The sequence below is a fragment of the Bos grunniens genome, chromosome 4 (assembly GCF_055505025.1).
Source record: "Bos grunniens cultivar Pamir isolate PY7600 chromosome 4, Bosgru_T2T1.0, whole genome shotgun sequence".
NCBI classification, from domain to species: domain Eukaryota; kingdom Metazoa; phylum Chordata; class Mammalia; order Artiodactyla; family Bovidae; genus Bos; species Bos grunniens.
Window position 1 is genome coordinate 71,024,934 of NC_141168.1, and position 18,172 is coordinate 71,043,105.

The window sequence follows — 18,172 nt, forward strand, 5'->3', positions numbered from 1 at the left end:
CAAAACGGGTGTGGCCAAGTCCCAATAAAACTGTTTATAGATGTGTTTTGTGCTGGCCTCAACCTATCAATAGTGATGCTATTGGTTAGAAATACCGGGACAAGAGTTTGATCCCTTTTGGGGACACGTGCCTGAAAGTAATTTGAGTGTCTCTTTTTTTTAATGTGTATTTTTGTTATGTTGTTGCTTAGTCACTCAGTCGTGTCCAACTCTGCAAATCCATGTACTGTAGCTCACCAGGCTCCTCTGGCCATGGGATTCTCCAGGAAAGAATACTGGAGTGGGTTGCCACTTCCTTCTCCAGGAGATCTTCCCCACCCAGGGATCAAACCCTTGTCTCTTGCATCTCCTGCATTGGCAGGCAGATTCTTTGCATATATCTATATATATAATTGCATTTATTTAATTTATTTTATATTTGGCTGTGCTGGGTCTTCGTGGCTGCGCACAGGCTGTGTCTAGTTTTGGCGGGTCGGAGCTGCTGCTTGTTGCAGTATGGGGCTTCTCATAGTGGAGCACAGGCTCTCAGGTGTTCAAGCTTAAGTAGTTGTGGTTCACAGGCTCTGGAGCATGGGGTCAGTAGTTGTGGCCCACGGGCTTAGTTTCTCCATGGCATGTGGGATCCTCCTGGTCCAAGGATCAAACCTGTGTCCCCTGCATTGGCAGGCAGATTCTTATCCATTGTACCACCAGGGAAGACCCTGAGTGTTTCTTTAAGAAGGTCATTAAAATGCTCCGTGAGACCAGCTGCCTGCAGGCCTAATGTGAATGGAAGATCCAAAGAGTGTTAGATTGCAGAGGCCACTGTGGAATCTCCTGAGAGGTCTCCTGGTCAGAGTCTGTGATGTCTGTCCAACCAAAGCGAACAGGCATAAAGAAGAAAGAGAGAACCTATTTAGAAGAGGAGTTCTGGTTGGGGGTTGCCAAAAGGAGGCTCTGGTAAGCATTGGTGATTGGAACACCCTTTCTGGAAGCCCCAGCAGAAAAGGGCAGTGGGCCAAGGAAGCCATTCTGCCCGCAGGCGTGTGGTGGTTTCTCTAGGAATGTGTCCCAGATCTGGATGATCTCTGGTGTTCGGTTTGGGAGCAGAGAAGGCACTTTGTTGCAACCTTGGCTGCTCCTGGAGGGGAGAGTCCTGCCCCCTTGTAGTCAAGTTGATAGGTGCAACTCCCTGGTGACCTGAGGTTGTGCAGCCTATTTGTCGAGTTGATGGAATGATAGGTACCCTGAGCCCTGTACCGGGCTGAGTATGGAGGGCTTATGAGAGGGTCTCCTGGATTGTTGACAATGGCTTCTGATGAGGTGAAGTTAGTGTAAGCAGAAATGTGGATAGAAATGATAGGACCTGGGGACTCAACTAATTCCTTTTATATTTGGGTCTCCTGGGTGGGCTTGCCTCCTGTGAGAAAATTGCCCCTCAGCCCATGGTCAGACCAAACCATAGGTCATTAGTGACAACCCAAGAGTCTGACTATGTGGCTCTGCAAAAGGTTGTGGTATGGCCTCCTTGAGGGCTGGGTGCACAGTCACGAGTTCCATCACCTGGGCTGAGCGGGAGAGCCCCTCCCCTCCTCCAGGGAGGTTCCCGAGGAGAGGTGGGTGGAGCCGCATCTTCCAGCTGCACTGGAATGGTGCCATGTGTGAAGACCACAGACTCCCCATCCATCCCAGACATTTGTTCCCAAGGGGCTCCCCAAGTAGCCACAGTGGGGGAGAGGAGGCACCGTTACCTCCTCAAGTCTCCCAGGCAAGGGGCTGAGCACGGGGAAGCCACAGCTTCCTGTAATCCGGAAAGGCCTTTGACATCAGGTGTGGCCCTATCCTAAAGGTACATTTCCATTTTACCAAAGGGGCACTGGGAGCCATGCTGGACTTCCATTGGGAGGCATCTCTAACCCAGGCCTTTATCGGGACTTGGATTTGGAGTAGTGGGGTGGAGGCTACTTAGGGCCTCAGTTTCTGTAAGAGCCTAAGAGGATGCCCGCAACTGCACTCCAGGTGGGTATTTTGGGGCTGCTACTGTGGGTAGGTGCTTCTCCAGGGAATCTTCCCAACCGGGGGATCAAACCCATGACTCCCACATTTCAGACAGATTCTTTACTGTCTAAGCCACCAGGGAAGCACACTGTGGGTAGGTGCTTAGTCTAAAAGTCTGCAAGAAGCCAGGTTAACTCCTGTTTGGTCCAGACACTAACAGGAGGCATAGTCAGATGTGGCCAGGCTCTTGACTTGGAAAGTAGGGTCAGAGGGCATTAAAGGTAAGGTTTGTTGGACTGTCTGCTGAACTGCTTCTGAAGCCCACTGTTGGGCTTCATCTCAACAGAAGGTGGCAGAATCATGCATGTGATTGCACATATGGGCAAACACAGAGATGAGGGGTGTGTTCCTCCAGAACATGAAAAGACCTAGTTTGTGTTTTGCCTAAGTATGGGGGTGATGTAATGTGAGTAACTGATGTTTTGACTGTTGGGGAGGTTTCTCGGCCCTTAGAGGACCACGTGATGCCCTGAAACTTGTCAGGTGAGGAGGACCTTAGGTCTCAGAAAGGGTAATTGCCCAGCCACATTGCTGTAACTGGTGCGGGAGGACATACAAGGCTGCCTGCTGCTTCCTCAAAGGGACTGTCAGTCTAAGGTCATCAATATGATGCCAAGAACTGCACTTTGCAATTGTATGGTATTTAAGTCCTGGCAGCAGAGGTTATGTAACCTTGCAGGATTGTTCACATACCCCATTGGGAGCCTCAAAATGTATGTGGAACCCCTTCCAAAGTAAAAGCAAGTTACCCCTGGGATTCCTGTGTAATAAGAACAGAATAGAACGTATGAGCTAGGTCAGCGACTTCAAAGGACTCTCCTTGGGCCCATTTATGACCTCACTCAATCCTGTATTAGGAACTGCCTGAGCATTGTGGTTCCAATGGTCAGTGGTGAGGTTCCATTAGTCAGTAGGGGCTTAAGTACCAGCCACATGGATATTAAATATAAGGGCCTGCTGACTCCCATCTCAAGCATGTGAGTAATGCGGGGCATAAGCCTTCAGTGCTCTGTTAACGGTGGTGCTGGGGGCTGTTTACCATCCTGACTGGAGAAAGAGGAGTCCCTGGCATCCATTTGGCATGTTCCACCAGTAAGTCAAGAACCTAGGCTTGTTGCAGGTGGTGTGGTGACATTCAGGGCATCCATGCCCACAGGAGGGAAACAGGAGTGGGAGAGGGCGCCCCCAGAGGAAGCCCTTTGAGGTGAATGGCCAAATCATGGCATTGAATACATTTATGCCCCTGTGATGGTTTACCCAGCAGAGCCCTGTAAGAGAAGGGCTCCTGTTTGGGGAATTTAGAGGGATTTCCTGGAGTGACTTGAGCTCTGGTGTCTAATAGGACCAAAAAGGATGCATAGTTACTGTCCCAGTGGACTCTCAGAGTGGTACAGGGGCGATTGTCCCGGGAGGTGAGACAAAGCCTGGATAGGTACCTAGGGTAGGGAAGGGGCCTCTGCCAGCCCTAGAGGTTAGGGAAGGGGCCAGGAGGATGGAGGGCAGCTGGACACTAGAGGATGGCTGGCAGGAGGGGGCTGTAGCAGGGAGAAGGCCAGTTTCAGGGCCTGGAGTCAGAGGCTGGCTATCCAGAGAGTAAGTGCCCAGAAATCTGAGGTGTCATGACTCCCAGGGCAGTTTTGTCCATGATCACCTTCCCACTCAGCTCGGGAAACCCGGGAAGCCTCAGGAGCAAGTTGAATTCCAACCACCCAAAGATTGGAAAGTCTCTGGATGTGTGAGGCTGGTGCTCAGCTAACTGGGTAATCCTTGACCTTTCAAATGAAAAGTCATATTCTCCTTTCTCCTTTTCCCAGACAATAGGGCTCCCAGAAAATAGGTAGCATTAGAAGCCCTATTTCTCTGTAATGAGCCATAGGAACGCTTTCCAAAACTGTTTCTTTAAACTTTTTATTTTGTATTGCGGGATAGACGATGAACAATGTTGTGATGGTTTCAGGTGAACAGTGAAGGGACTCAGCCATACATTTACATGTATCCATTCTCCCCCAAACTCCCCTGCCATCCAGGCTGCCACATAACCTTTAGCAGAGTTCCCTGTGCTAAACAGTCAGTCCTTGTTCATTATCCATTTTAAATACAGGTGTCTACGTGTCCATCCCAAACTCCCTAACTATCCCTTCCCCCATCCTTCCCTCTGGCAACCATAAGTTCATTCTCTACATCTGTGAGTCTGTTTCTGTTTTGTAAGTTCATTTGTATCATTTCCTTTTAGATTCCACATATAAGGGATGTCATGGGCTATTTCTCCTTCTCTGTGTGACTTACTTCATTCAGTATGACAATCTCTAGATCCATCCATGTTGCTGCAAATGGTATTATTTCATTCTTTTGATGGCTGCATAATATTTCACTGTATATATGTACCACGTCATCTTTATCCATTCCTCTGTCAATGGACATTTAGGCTGCTTACATGTCTTGGCTGTTGTAAACAGTGTTTTCTCCAGATATATGCCCAAGAGTGGAATTGCAGGGTCATATGGTAACTATTTTTAGTTTTTTAAAGAACATCCATAATGTTCTCCATAGTGGCTGTACCAATTTACATTTTACCAACAGTTTAGGAGGGTTCCCTTCTCTCCACACCCTCTCTAGCATTTATTATTTGTGGATTTTTTTATGCTAGCTATTTTGACTGATATGAGGTGATATCTCATTATAGTTTTGATTTGCATTTAACAATTAGTGATGTTGGACATCTTTTCATATGCCTCTTGGCCATCTGTATATCTTCTTTGGAGAAATATCTATTTAGGCCTTCTGTTGTTTTTTCAATTAGGTTGTTTTGATGCTGTTAAGCATCATGAGCTATTCATAAATTTTGGAGTTTAATCCCTCATCAGTCATAGCATTTACAAATATTTTCTCCCAATCTGTGGGTTGTCCTTTTTTTGTTTATTGTTCTCTTTGCTGTGCAAAACCTTTCACATTTAGGCTCCATTTATTTATTTTTCATTTCCATATTCTGGAAAACAGATCAAAAAAGATACTGCTGCGATTTATGTCAGAGAGTGGTCTGCCTGTGTTTTCCTGTAGGAGTTTTATAGTGTGTGGTCTTACATTTAGGTCTTTAATCCATTTTGAGCTTATTTTTGTGAATGGTGTTACAGAATGATCTAATTTCACTTTTTTATGTGTACTGTACAATTTTCCCAGCACCATTTGTTGAAGAGACTCTTTCCAACATTGTGTAGTCTTGCTTCCTTGCTTCCTCACAGATTAATTGACCATGGGTGCATGGGTTTATTTCTTTTTTTAATGTATTAATTTTCTTGTCTTTATTTTATTAGTTTTTTGGCTCTGCTGGGTCTTCATTGTTGCATAGGCTATTTCTCTAGTTGTGACAAGTGACGACTACTCTATTTGCAGTGCCCAGGCTTCTCACTGTGGTGTCGTCTCTTGTTGTAGAGCATGGGCTTCAGTAGTTGCAGCACGTGGGCTCAATAGTTGTGGCACATAGGCTTTACTGCTCCATGGCATGTGGGATCTTCCCAGATCAGGGGGTGAACCCGTGTCTCCAGCATTGGTAGGCAGATTAGTACAGGTCTTTTGTCTCCTTTGGTAGGTTTATTCTGAGGTATTCTTTTTGGTGTGATGGTAAATGGAATTGTTTCTTGAATTTCTCTTTCTGATCTTTTGCTGTTCAGTCAGTTCAGTTTAGTAGCTCAATCATGTCCGACTCTTTGCGACCCCATGAAGTGCAGCACGCCAGGCCTCCCTGTCCATCACCAACTCTCAGAGTTTACCCAAACTCATGTCCATCGAGTCGGTGATGCCATCCAGCCATCTCATCCTCTGTCGTCCCCTTCTCCTCCTGCCCCCAATCCCTCCTAGCATCAGGGTCTTTTCCAATGAGTCAACTCTTTGCATGAGGTGGCCAAAGTACTGGAGTTTCAGCTTCAGCATCAGTCCTTCCAATGAACACCCAGGGCTGATCTCCTTCAGAATGGACTGGTTGGATCTCCTTGCAGTCCAAGGGACTCTCAAGAGTCTTCTCCAACACCACAGTTCAAAAGCATCAATTCTTCGGTGCTCAGCTTTCTTCACAGTCCAACTCTCATATCCATACATGACCACTGGAAAATCTTTTGCTGTTAGTGTATAGAAATGAAACCGATTTCTGTGTATTGATTTTGTAACCTGCAGCTTTACCAAATTCATTGATGAGTTCTAATAGTTTTCTTGTATCATCTTTAGGATCTTCTCTGTATAGTATCGTGTTATCTGCAAACAGTGACAGTTTAACTTCTTTTCCAATTTTTATTCCCTTTACTCTTTTTTCTCTGCCATAGATAGACTTCCCAAACTATGTTGAATAAAAGTGATGAGAGTGGCTATCCTTGTCTTGTCCCTGATCTTAGAGAAAATGCTTTCAGTTTTTCACCATTGAGTATGATGTTAGCTGTAGATTTGTCATATACATTGGTCTTTATTGTGTTGAGGTATGTTCCCTCTGTGCCCACTGTCTGGAGAGTTTTTAATCATAAATGGGAGCTGAATTTTGTCAAAAGCTTTTTCTGCATCTATTGAGATGATCGTATGGTTTTTATTCTTCAGTTTGTTGATGTGGTGTATCACGTTGATTTGCAGATATTGAAAAGTCCTTGGATCTCTGGGATGAATCCCACTTGATCATGGTGTATGATCTTTTTAAGGTATTGCTGGATTCAGATTGCTAGTATTTTGTTGAAGATTTTTTGTCTGTGTTGATCAGTGATATAGGCCTGTAATGTGTGTGTGTGTGTGGTGTCTTTGTCTAGTTTTGATATCAGATGGTGGCCTCACAGAATGAGCTTGGAAGTTTTCCTTCCTCTGCAATTTTTTGGAACAGTTTCAAAAGGATAGGTGTTAACTCTTCTTTAAATGTTTGATAGAATTCACCTGTGAAGCCATCAGGTCCTGGACTTTTGTTTGTTGGGACTTTTTTTTTTAAGGTTTATTTATTTATGGCTGCACTGGGTCTTCATTGCTGTGCTTGGGTTCTCTCTACTTGGGGCCATCCGGGCTTCTCTTGTTTCGATGTGTGGGCTTCTCATTGCAGCGGTTTGTCTTGTTTTGGAGAACGAGCTCTAGGGCACTCAGGCTTAGTAGCTGAGGTTCCCAGGCTCTAGAGCTCAGGCTCAGTAGTTGTGGCGCACTGGCTTTAATGTCCCTCGGCATGTGGGATCTCCCCAGACTGGGGACTCAACCCGCGTCCCCTGCATTGGCAGGCAGATTCTTTACCACTGAGCTACCAGGGAAGTCCTGTTGAGAGTTTTTAAACCACAGTTTCAATTTCAGTGCTGTTTCCCCAAAACTATTATGTTAAGCCCCAACCCCCATGTGAGAATATGGAGAGAAAGCAGCCATCTACATAGAAGGCAGGAAGTAGCATCTCACCAGGAACTGTGTTGTCTGGCACCTTGACCTGGAACTTCCAGCCTCCAGAAACTGAGAAAATCAGTTTCTGTCATTTAAGCCACACATTCTAGGGTATTTTGTTATGGCAGCCCAAACAGACTGAGACATAATCCTTTGCAAATTATTTTTTCACATTCCATCCCCCAGAGGCAAACAATCTTTGTGGTGTTTTTCTACTTTATAGATGTTTTCAGCAGTTAATCCTCTTTAGTTAGCTAGAATTTCTTGTATTAAAATAAGGAAAGAGAATAAAAGAACTAACCTGCCTTTAGTGCCTATGAAATGCCAGTTACTCTAGGAAGCAGTGTCCATCCCCACTTAATATTCTCATCGGTCCTGTGAGGTGGCACAGCTTTTCTTGCCAGAGATCACACAGCCATAGAAGAGATCTAACACGTAAACTCAAGTGTATCTGATGCCAAAATACTAGCCCCATCCCCCTTTAAATTATTTCTCCTTAAACCTAAGCTACATTCAATAAAACCCTGATATTCAAAATGGAGAGAGGGAGAGTTGGCCAAGGACAAAGGTCTCTTCAGTTATGGAAAACTATTGAAAAATATAAGCAAAGCTTTGCTCTTTGTAAAGGTCAGTAGGTGCTCAGTCCAAACGCTAGGAAAGGGAAAGACATGGTATCTTTCCTAAATACTTAGGGTTCAATTCAGTCCAGTTGCTCAGTCATGTTCAACTCTTTGTGATCCCATGGACTGCAGCATGCCAGGCTTCCCTGCCCATCACCAACTCCCGGAACTTGCTCAAACTCATGTTCAGCGAATTGGTGATGCCATCCAACCATCTCATCTGTCATCCCCTTCTTCTCCTGCCTTCAGTCTTTCCCAGCATCAGGGTCTTTTCCAGTAAGTCAGCTCTTCGTATCAGGTGGCCAAAGTATTGGAGTTTCAGCTTCAACATCAGTCCTTCCAATGGAAGGACTGATCTCCTTTAGGATGGACTGGTTGGATCTCTTTGCTGTTCAAGGGACTCTCAAGAGTCTTCTCCAACACCACAGTTCAAAAGCATCAATTCTTTGGTGCTCAGCTTTCTTTATAGTCCAATTCTCACATCCACACATAACTATTGGAAAAACCATAGCCTTGACTAGACGGACCTTTTTTGGCAAAGTAATGTCTCTGCTTTTTAATGTGCTGTCTAGGTTGGTCATAACTTTTCTTCCAAGGAACAAGCATCTTTTAATTTTATGGCTGAAGTCACCATCTGCAGTCATTTTTTAAGCCCCCCAAAATAAAGTCTGTCACTGTTTCCACTGTTTCCCATCTATCTCCCATGAAGTAATAGGACCGGATGCCATAATCTTAGTTTTCTGAATGTTGAGGTTTAAGCCAACTTTTTCACTCTCCTCTTTCACTTTCATGAAGAGGCTCTTTAGTTCTTTGCTTTCTGCCATAAGGGTGGTGTCATCTACGTATCTGAGGTTATTGATATTTCTCCCAGCAATCTTGATTCCAGCTTGTGCTTCATGCAGCCTGGCTTTTCATATGGTATACTCTGCATATAAGTTAAACAAGCCAGCTGGCAATATACATCCTTGACGTACTCCTTTCCCAATTTGGAACCAATCTGTTATTCAAGTCAGGTTCTAACTGTTGCTTCTTAACCTGCATACAGATTTCTCAGGAGGCAGGTAAGGTGGTCTGGTATTCCCATCTCTTTAAGAATTTTCCACAGTTTGTTGAAATCCATACAGTCAATGGCTTTGGGATAGACAATAAAGCAGAAGTAGATGTTTTTCTGGAACTCTCTTGCTTTTTCAGTGATCCAAAGCATGTTGGCAGTTTGATCTCTGGTTCCTCTGCCTTTTCTAAATCCAGCTTAAACATCTGGATGTTCACAGTTCATGTACTATTGAAGCCTGGCTTGGAGAATTCTGAGCATTACTTTGCTAGCATGTGAAATGAGTGCAATTGTGTGGTAGTTTGAGCATTCTTTGGCATTGCTGCAGGTCTGTCTAACCAGGCTTGGAACCACATTTATGTAAGAATAGAGATCCATGTGTTACTGTTTTCTGATATTAGAACATAGGACAGCCAGTTTTTAAGCACTGTCCAGCTCTGCTTGTTGTGAGGCTGCCAGATGCTCCAAGGCAGAACCAAAGCCTCCTCAACTTTCCCCACATTTATAAGAGCTTCATAAAGTTCTTTAAACATTGTTGGTACTTGAGATTGTTAGCTGTGTCATGATTATTATTTTCTACAGAGAAGGAAAGGACACAAAATATGAAGGCCATGCTAACTGCTTACCAGATCTACTCTGGAGTAAAGTTCACAGATAGGTGATGATTTGGGGGTCTCAGCTCCGCTCAGCCAAGCTCAGTCCTACCTCCGTCTTAAGTGAGCAACATGAGAAAAAAGAGGGGAAACTTGGAGACCTGGATTTGCTGCTCTACCTCTTGTTGCTCCAAAGAACAGTGGATCAAGGACTTCCTTGGCAGTCCAGTGGGGCGCAGATTCACCAGCGGAACCAAGATCCCACATGTGGCACAGTATGGCTTTAAAAAAAAAGAATGGATCCTTCTGCCAAGCAGTTTTTACATCTTTAGGTACATGGCCAGTATCCAGTGTTGAAGGAGAGCCAGAGGAGTGTATACAACAGTCTGTACTCAAGGCATATTCAGAGCAATTTAGAGAAACCAAGTGACTTCGTCTCCAACAATTAGGGATCTAGGACCAGGCCCTGTGGTGGTATATAAGCTATCATTACAAAGACCGATGTCACTGTGGACTGAGGAAGTGAAGTCCCAGGAGAGGACCTTGAAAGATGAGTGGAATTCGGAAAGGATGAGGATGGAAAGAGGCATGGTGATCAAAATAATGGATCCCTGAAGAGATCCACATCCTAATCTCTGAACCTGGTGAATATGTTACCTTACATGATGAAAATTACTTTGCAAATGTGATTTATTCAAGAATCTTGAGATGGGGAGATAATTCTGGATCATCTGAGTGGGCCCAGTATAATCACAAGGTTCTTATAGAGGGAGGCAGAAGTGTCAGAGTGAGCAGTAGGAGATGTGACATTGGGAACAAGAGATTCGAGTACCAGGGGCTGCAGGAAGTAGGCAGCTTCTAGAAGATGAGCAAGTCAAGGAATGGAATCTTCCCACAGAACCTCAGGAAGGAACTAGACAGGCTGACACCTTGACTTGAGCCCAATGAGACTAATTCTGAATTTCCAACCTCAGAACTGTAAGATAAGAAAGTGTTTTCTTTTTTCTTTTAAGCCACTAAGTTTATGGTGGTTTTGTTACTGCAGCAACTGGAAACTAATACAGGGGGTGGAGTAGAGGGCCTTCAATTTTGAAAAGTAGCAAGGTCAACAAACCCCAAAGGCAGTGATTTCTAGGTGGTAATAAATCCCCAGCCCCAATACTGGGGGTCAGGGGAAAAAAAGGATGCAGAGTGTGCTGCCAGGATGTATTCATTTGCTGGGGTTGCCATAAAATGGACCACACACAGGGCAGCTTCAACGTCAGGAGTGTATTGACTCACAGTTCTGAGAGGTCAAGATCTAAGACCAAGGTGTTGGCAGGGCCATGCTCCCTCCCAAGTCTCTAGAGAAGGATCTGCTCCAGGCCCCTCTCCCAGCTTCCTTGACTTGTTGGCAACATAACTCCAGTTTTCATGTGGTGTATTCCTCTGTGCTTACTTCTGCATGTCCAAATTTTTCCTTTTTTGTAAGAACATCAATCATGTTGGATTGGGGGCCCACCCTACTCCAGCATGACCTCATCTTAGCTAACTATGCAGTTCCCAGATAAGGCCACATTCTGAAGTAAAAGGAGCTGCTGCTGCTAAGTCACTTCAGTCGTGTCCGACTCTGTGCGATCCCATAGACGGCAGCCCACCAGGCTCCCCGTCCCTGGGATTCTCCAGGCAAGAACACTGGAGTGGGTTGCCATTTCCTTCTCCAATGCAGGAAAGTGAAAGTGAAGTCACTCAGTCGTGTCCAACTCTTCCCGACCCCATGGACTGCAGCCCACCAGGCTCCTCTGCCCATGGGATTTTCCGGGCAAGAGTACTGGAGTGGGTTGCCATTGCCTTCTCTGAAAGGGAACTAAAACTTCAAAAAATGGATTTGGGAAAAGGGAGGGCAAATTCAACTCATAGCACAATAAATAGGAATTGTATCCTGCCAATGCCTCCTATAGCTTCCACAATACACTATATAGATGAGAGTTGCAAAGGGAACAAAAAGTCAGTGCTTTCAAGGAATTGACATTTGTGCCTCGGCTTGTAGTAGACTGAGATGGCATTAAACTCCTCATGGTCTCAGAATTTTTAGGTCATCTGAGACAATAAATCCTGTAACAAGACAAGGTGAGAAATCCATGCCAGAAGCTGAGAAAGCAAACCAGCAGATTGAGGAAAGAATTTATGCCAGTGTGGGGATGGCACTTGAAACGCACAGTGCTTAGCTCCTTGAAAGGACTTAGAATTTCCTGCAAATCTTGCTCCTAATCATATTTTCATGGACCCCTTGGCTCTTATCACTAACAGTGCCTTCTGAAAGTGAAAATTCAGAGCAGTAGAAAGAGCTGCCAAAAAACAGGATTGGGCTCTGTAGAGTATTTAAGCAAACTGAGTGATACGGGATGCCTCAGGTGTTCTGAAAAAGCTCCTTGACAGGGCAAGGGCAAGGTAGAAAAACCAAAGAATGAATGGAGATGGAAAAATGAGCAGGAGAGGCTTCGAAACTCACGGATAAGGATAAGATAGTCAAAGACTTAACTGTCTAATCACAGTATCAAAGTATAGTGTAAGAAATATTATTGAGGTATTGTTGAGTATTGTTACTACTACAGTTGCTACCATTGTCACTACAGACACAACTAGCTGGCTCTGATTTATGGAGCCACTAATGTGCACTGGAACTGTGATTAGCATTTATACAACATATCATTTAATACTCAGAACACTGATGAAAGAAGGTGACACGGTTAATTTAGTTTTACATATAAAGTACTCAGGCATGGGTATGTGTGTGCTCACTCGGTTGTGACTGATTCTCTGCAGCCCCATGGACTGTAGCCTGTCGGGCTCCTCTGTCCATGGGCTTTCCCAGGCAAATACTGGAGTGGGTTGCCATTTCTTACTCCAGGGGATCTTCCTGACCCAGGGATTGAACCTGTGTCTCTTGCATCTCCTGCATTGGCAGGTGGGTTCTTTACCACTAGCACCACATAAAGCCGCTGATGTGTACTGGAATTGTAACTAGCATTTATACATCATTTCATTTAGTATTCAGAACATTAATGAAAGAAGGTGACATAGTTAATTCAGTTTTACATATAAAGTACTCAGACATAGAAGCATGAAATAATTTATACAATGTCACACAATAACTAGTACATTTTAGATTTAAAACTGAGACCAAGACTTTTTAGATGGCATTCTCATAGCTAGCAAACTGGATTGAACAGGATTTTTTTTCAGTGAGAAATGGTGTACCCATTAATGAATTTGGTTAATATATGTAAATATACTTTTTTTTAGTTTCTTTTTCATTATAGGTTATTACAAGTACTAACTAGAGTTTCCTGTGCTATATAGTAGATCCTTGTTGGTTGTCTATTTTAATACAATAGTGTGTATATTTTAATCCCAAACTCCTAATGTATCCCTTCCCACCCCCATCATTTTATCTTTAAAAAGTAGATTGGTCCTTATTGTTAATTCAGCCCCCTCAAAATAAAAATAGGTTGATAACTAATTATTAAGTATTCAGATGCTGTGATATTCAAACACACTTGTTATCCAATCCGTGTCCTCAAGGGGTTAGCAGAGGAGGAATGACAGCGTAGAGAGAGTCAATTATCGTAACACAGATGACAGTAGCTACAGGAGATACACCCATACGGGTGTTACGTGTACCCGGTGGGGGAACCAGAGAGCTCAGACTGAAGAGTTAGGAAGTGGTTTAGCTGTAATGGAAGTTGAATATAGTTCCCTGTGCTTTACTGTAGGACCTTGTTATTTATCCATTCTGAATGTGATAGCATATGCCTAGCCTGACCTCCTAGTTCATCCCTCTTCCCCGCGGCACCCACAAGTCTTTTCTCTTTGTTGTGTAGGTAGGTTCATTTGCACATTTTAGATTTCACATATAAATGATATCACATGGTATTTGTCTTTCTCTTTCTGACTTACTTCACTTATATCTCTAGGTCCATCCATGTTGCTACAAATGGCATTATTTCCTTCTTTTTTATGGCAGAGGAGTAGTCCATTATATATACGTACCGTATCTTTCTCCATTCATCTGTTGATGGACATTTAGGTTGTTTCTGTGTCTTGGCTGTTGTGAATAGCGCTGCCATGAACATAGGGATATATGTATCTTTTTGAATTGTGGTTTTGTCTGAATATGTACCCAGAAATGGGATTGCAGGGTCATATGGTAGCTCTAATTTTTAGATTTTTTAAGGAGCTTCCATACTGTTTTCCAGAGAGGATGCACCAACTTACATTTCCACCCATAGTGCAGGAGAGTTCCCTTTTCTCCACACATTCTCTAGCATTTGTTATTTGTAGACTTTTTATTGATGGCCGTTCTAACTGGTGTGAGATGGTACCTCATTGTAGTGTTGATTTGCATTTCTCTGATAATTAGTGATGTTGAGCATCTTTTCACATGCCTGTTGGCCATCTATTCCTCCTTTGAGAAAAAGTCTATTTGGAGTTTCTACCTACTTTTTGATTGGGTTGCTTGCTTTTTGCTGTTGTTGAGTTTTATAAACTATTTGTATATTTTGGAGATTAAGCCCTGGTGGGTCATATTGTTTGCAAATATTTTCTCCCATTTTGTAGGTTGTCTTTTCATTTTTTTTTTAGTGATTTCTTTGTTGTGAAAAAACTTGTAGTTTGATTAGGTCCCATCTATTTTTTAATTTTATTTCTGCTACCTTGGGAGACTGACCTAAGAAAACATTGCTACAGTTTGTCAGAGAATGCTTTGCATATGCTCTCTTCTAAAAGTTTTATGGTGTCATGTCATCAGATCAGTCGCTTAGTCGTGTCCGACTCTTTGCGACCCCATGAATCGCAGCACGCCAGGCCTCCCTGTCCATCACCAACTCCCGGAGTTCACTCAGACTCACGTTCATCAAGTCAGTGATGCCATCTGACACTGAATATGCCATCTAGCCATCTCATCCTCTGTCATCCCCTTCTCCTCCTGCCCCCAATCCCTCCTAGCATCAGAGTCTTTTCCAGTGAGTCAACTCTTCGCATGAGGTGGCCAAAGTACTGGAGTTTCAGCTTCAGCATCATTCCCTCCAAAGAAATCCCAGGGCTGATCTCCTTCAGAATGGACTGGTTGGATCTCCTTGCAGTCCAAGGGACTCTCAAGAGTCTTATCCAACACCACAGTTTAAAAGCATCAATTCTTCGGTGCTCAGCCTTCTTCACAGTCCAACTCTCACATCCATACATGACCACAGGAAAAACCATAGCCTTGACTAGATGAACCTTTGTTGGCCAAGTAATGTCTCTGCTTTTGATTATGCTATCTAGGTTGGTCATAACTTTCCTTCCAAGGAGTAAGCGTCTTTTAATTTCATGGCTGCAGTCACCATCTATAGTGATTTTGGAGCCCAGAAAAATAAAGTCTGACACCATTTCCACTGTTTCCCCATCTATTCGCCATGAAGTGGTGGGACCGGATGCCATGATCTTCGTTTTCTGAATGTTGAGCTTTAAGCCAACTTTTTCACTCTCCACTATCACTTTCATCAAGAGGCTTTTGAGTTCCTCTTCACTTTCTGCCATAAGGGTGGTGTCATCTGCATATCTGAGGTTATTGAGATTTCTCCCGGCAATCTTGATTCCAGCTTGTGTTTCTTCCAGTCCAGCGTTTCTCATGATGTACTCTGCATAGAAGTTAAATAAACAGGGTGACAATATACAGCCTTGACGAACTCCTTTTCCTATTTGGAACCAGTCTGTTGTTCCATGTCCAGTTCTAACTGTTGCTTCCTGACCTGCATACAGATTTCTCAAGAGGCAGATCAGGTGGTCTGATATTCCCATCTCTTGAAGAATTTTCCACAGTTTATTGTGATGCACACGGTCAAAGGCTTTGGCATAGTCAATAAAGCAGAAATAGATGTTTTCTGGAACTCTCCAGCGGATGTTGGCAATTTGATCTCTGGTTTCTCTGCCTTTTCTAAGACCAGCTTGAACATCAGGAAGTTCACGGTTCACATATTGCTGAAGCCTGGCTTGGAGAATTTTGAGCATTACTTTACTAGCGTGTGAGATGAGTGCAATTGTGCGGTAGTTATATGTTTAAGTCTTTAAGCCATTATGAGTATTTTTGTGCCTGGTGTCAGGGTGTGTTCCAACTTCATTGACTTACATGCAGCTGTCCAAGTTCCCCAGCACCTTGCTGAGGAGACTGTCTTTTTCCTTTCGTATATTCTTGCTTCCCTTGTGGAAGATTAATTGACCATAGGGGTGTGGGTTGTCTCTGGGCTCTCCATTCTGTTCCATTGATCTGTGTCTGTTTTTGTACCAGTACCACACTGTTTTCATTACTGTGGCTTTGTGGTATTGTCTGAAGTCTGAGAAGGTTTTGCCTCCTGCTTTTTTTGCTTCAGGGTTGCTTTGGTAATTCTGGGTCTTGTATGGTTCTATATAAATTCTTGGATTATTTGTTCTAGTTCTGAGAGAAATATCATAGGTAATTTGACAGATATCACATTAAATCTATAAATTCCTTTGGGTAATATTGCCATTTACCATTATTCTTTCTTTGAATCCTCTTTAGTTTCTTTTATTAATGTTTTATAGTTTTCAACTTAGAAGTTTTTCACCTCCTTGGTCAGGATTATTCCTAGGGTTTTTTTGGTGTGATTTTAAAAGGCACTGTTTTCTAAACATTCTCTTTTTGATATTTCATTGTTAATGTAAAGAAATGCAACTTATTTATGTATGTTAATCTTACATCCTGCTACTTTGCTGAATTTATTTATCTACTAGCTTTTGTTTATAGTCCATACAGTTTTCTGTATTTAGTATCATGTCAGCACGTACATCTTCCATTCCAGTTTGGATACCTTTTGCTTCTTGTCTGATTTCTGTGGCTAGGACTTCCAATACTATGTTGAATAGATGAGGTGAGAGTGGGCATCCTTGTTCCGGGTTTCATTGGGAAGGCTTTCAGCTTTTCACCTTTGAGTATTATATTGGCTGTGGGTTTATCATAAATAGCTTTTATTATGTTGAGATATGTTCTGTCTAAACCCACTTTGGTAAGAGCTTCATCATGAATGGATATTGAATTGTTTTCAACTTTTAATTTTGTCCTGGAGTGTAGCCAGTTAGCAATGTTGTGATAGTTTCAGGTGGATAGCAAAGGGACTCAGTCATACATACACATGGATCCATTTTCTCCCAAGTCCCCTCCTATCCAGGCTGCCAGCTAACATTGAGCAGAGTCGAATGCTTTTTCCTGCATCACTGAGATGATCGTGCGGTTTTTGTCTCTCCTTTTGTTAATGTGTATTACTTTAATTTGGGTTGTTATTGCTGCACACAGGGGCTACTCTCCAGTTGCAGTGCACGGGCTCTCATCGTGGTGGCTTCTCTTGTTGCAGAGCATAGGCTCTAGAGCATTCAGGCTTCTGTAGTTGCAGCACATGGGTTTAGTTGCCCCGCTGCATGTGAAATCATCCTGGACCAAGGATTGAACCTACATCCCCTGTTTTGGCAGGCAGATTCTTAGCCACTGGACCACCAGGAAAGTCCGTGTAATATTCTTTTTCAGTGGTTTCTTTGTTTGGTTTATGTATCAGACTTCATAAAATGTCCTTGGGAGTATTCCCTCCTCTTCAGTCTTTCGGAAGAGTTGGAGAAGGGTTGGTATAAATTCTTTGTATGTTTGGTAGAATTCATCTGTGAAGTCATGTAGTCCTGGGCTTTGTAGGTTTTCTTCTTTATTACAGATTGTATTTCACTTCTAGTGATCAGTCTGTTCAAATTATCTGTTTCTTCTTGATTCACTTTTGGAGGGCTGTATGTTTCTAGAATGGAGAAGGAAACGACAACCCACTCAGGTATTCTTGCCTGGAGAATCCCATGGACAGAAGAGCCTGGCAGGCTACAGTCCATGGCGCTGTGAGAGTCAGGCACGACTGAGCCACTAAACCAGCACCATCACCGTGTTTCTAGAATGTTGTCCGTTTTTTCTAGGTCGTCAAGTTTGTTGGCGTATAATTGTTCATAGTACTCTTGTAATTTTTTTGTGTTTCTATGGTATCAGTTGAGATTTCTCCTTTTTCATTTCTTATGTTATGTCTTTCCTCTTTTCTTGGTGAGCCTGATTTGAGGTTTGCCAACTTTGTTTACACTTTCAAAAACCAGCTGTTGGCTTTATTGCTTTTTAACCTCTATTTATTTCCTCTCTAATCTTTGTTATTTACTTCCTTCTGCTGACTAGGTTTTGTGTGTTCTTCTTTTTCTAGTTCTTTTAAGTGATAGGTTGTTACTTGATGTTTTTCTTGTTTTTGGAGAAGGCCTGTATCACTTTGAATTTCCTCGAAGAACTGGGAGTATCTGTTTTGCTTTTGCTGTATCTCATAGATTTCATATGGTTGTGTTTTCAGTGTTCATCTCAAAGTATTTTTTAATTTCTTTTTTGATTTCCTCATTTATCCATTGACTTTTTAGTAGCCTGTTGTTTGGTCTCTGTGTAATCT

The 18,172-nt window shown here is 43.1% G+C and overlaps 1 protein-coding gene across 1 annotated transcript in view; it reads left to right on the forward strand.

Moving 5' to 3' along the window:
* LAMB4 (laminin subunit beta 4) overlaps positions 1–18,172 on the forward strand; it is a 156,560-nt gene that overhangs the window by 675 nt on the left and 137,713 nt on the right.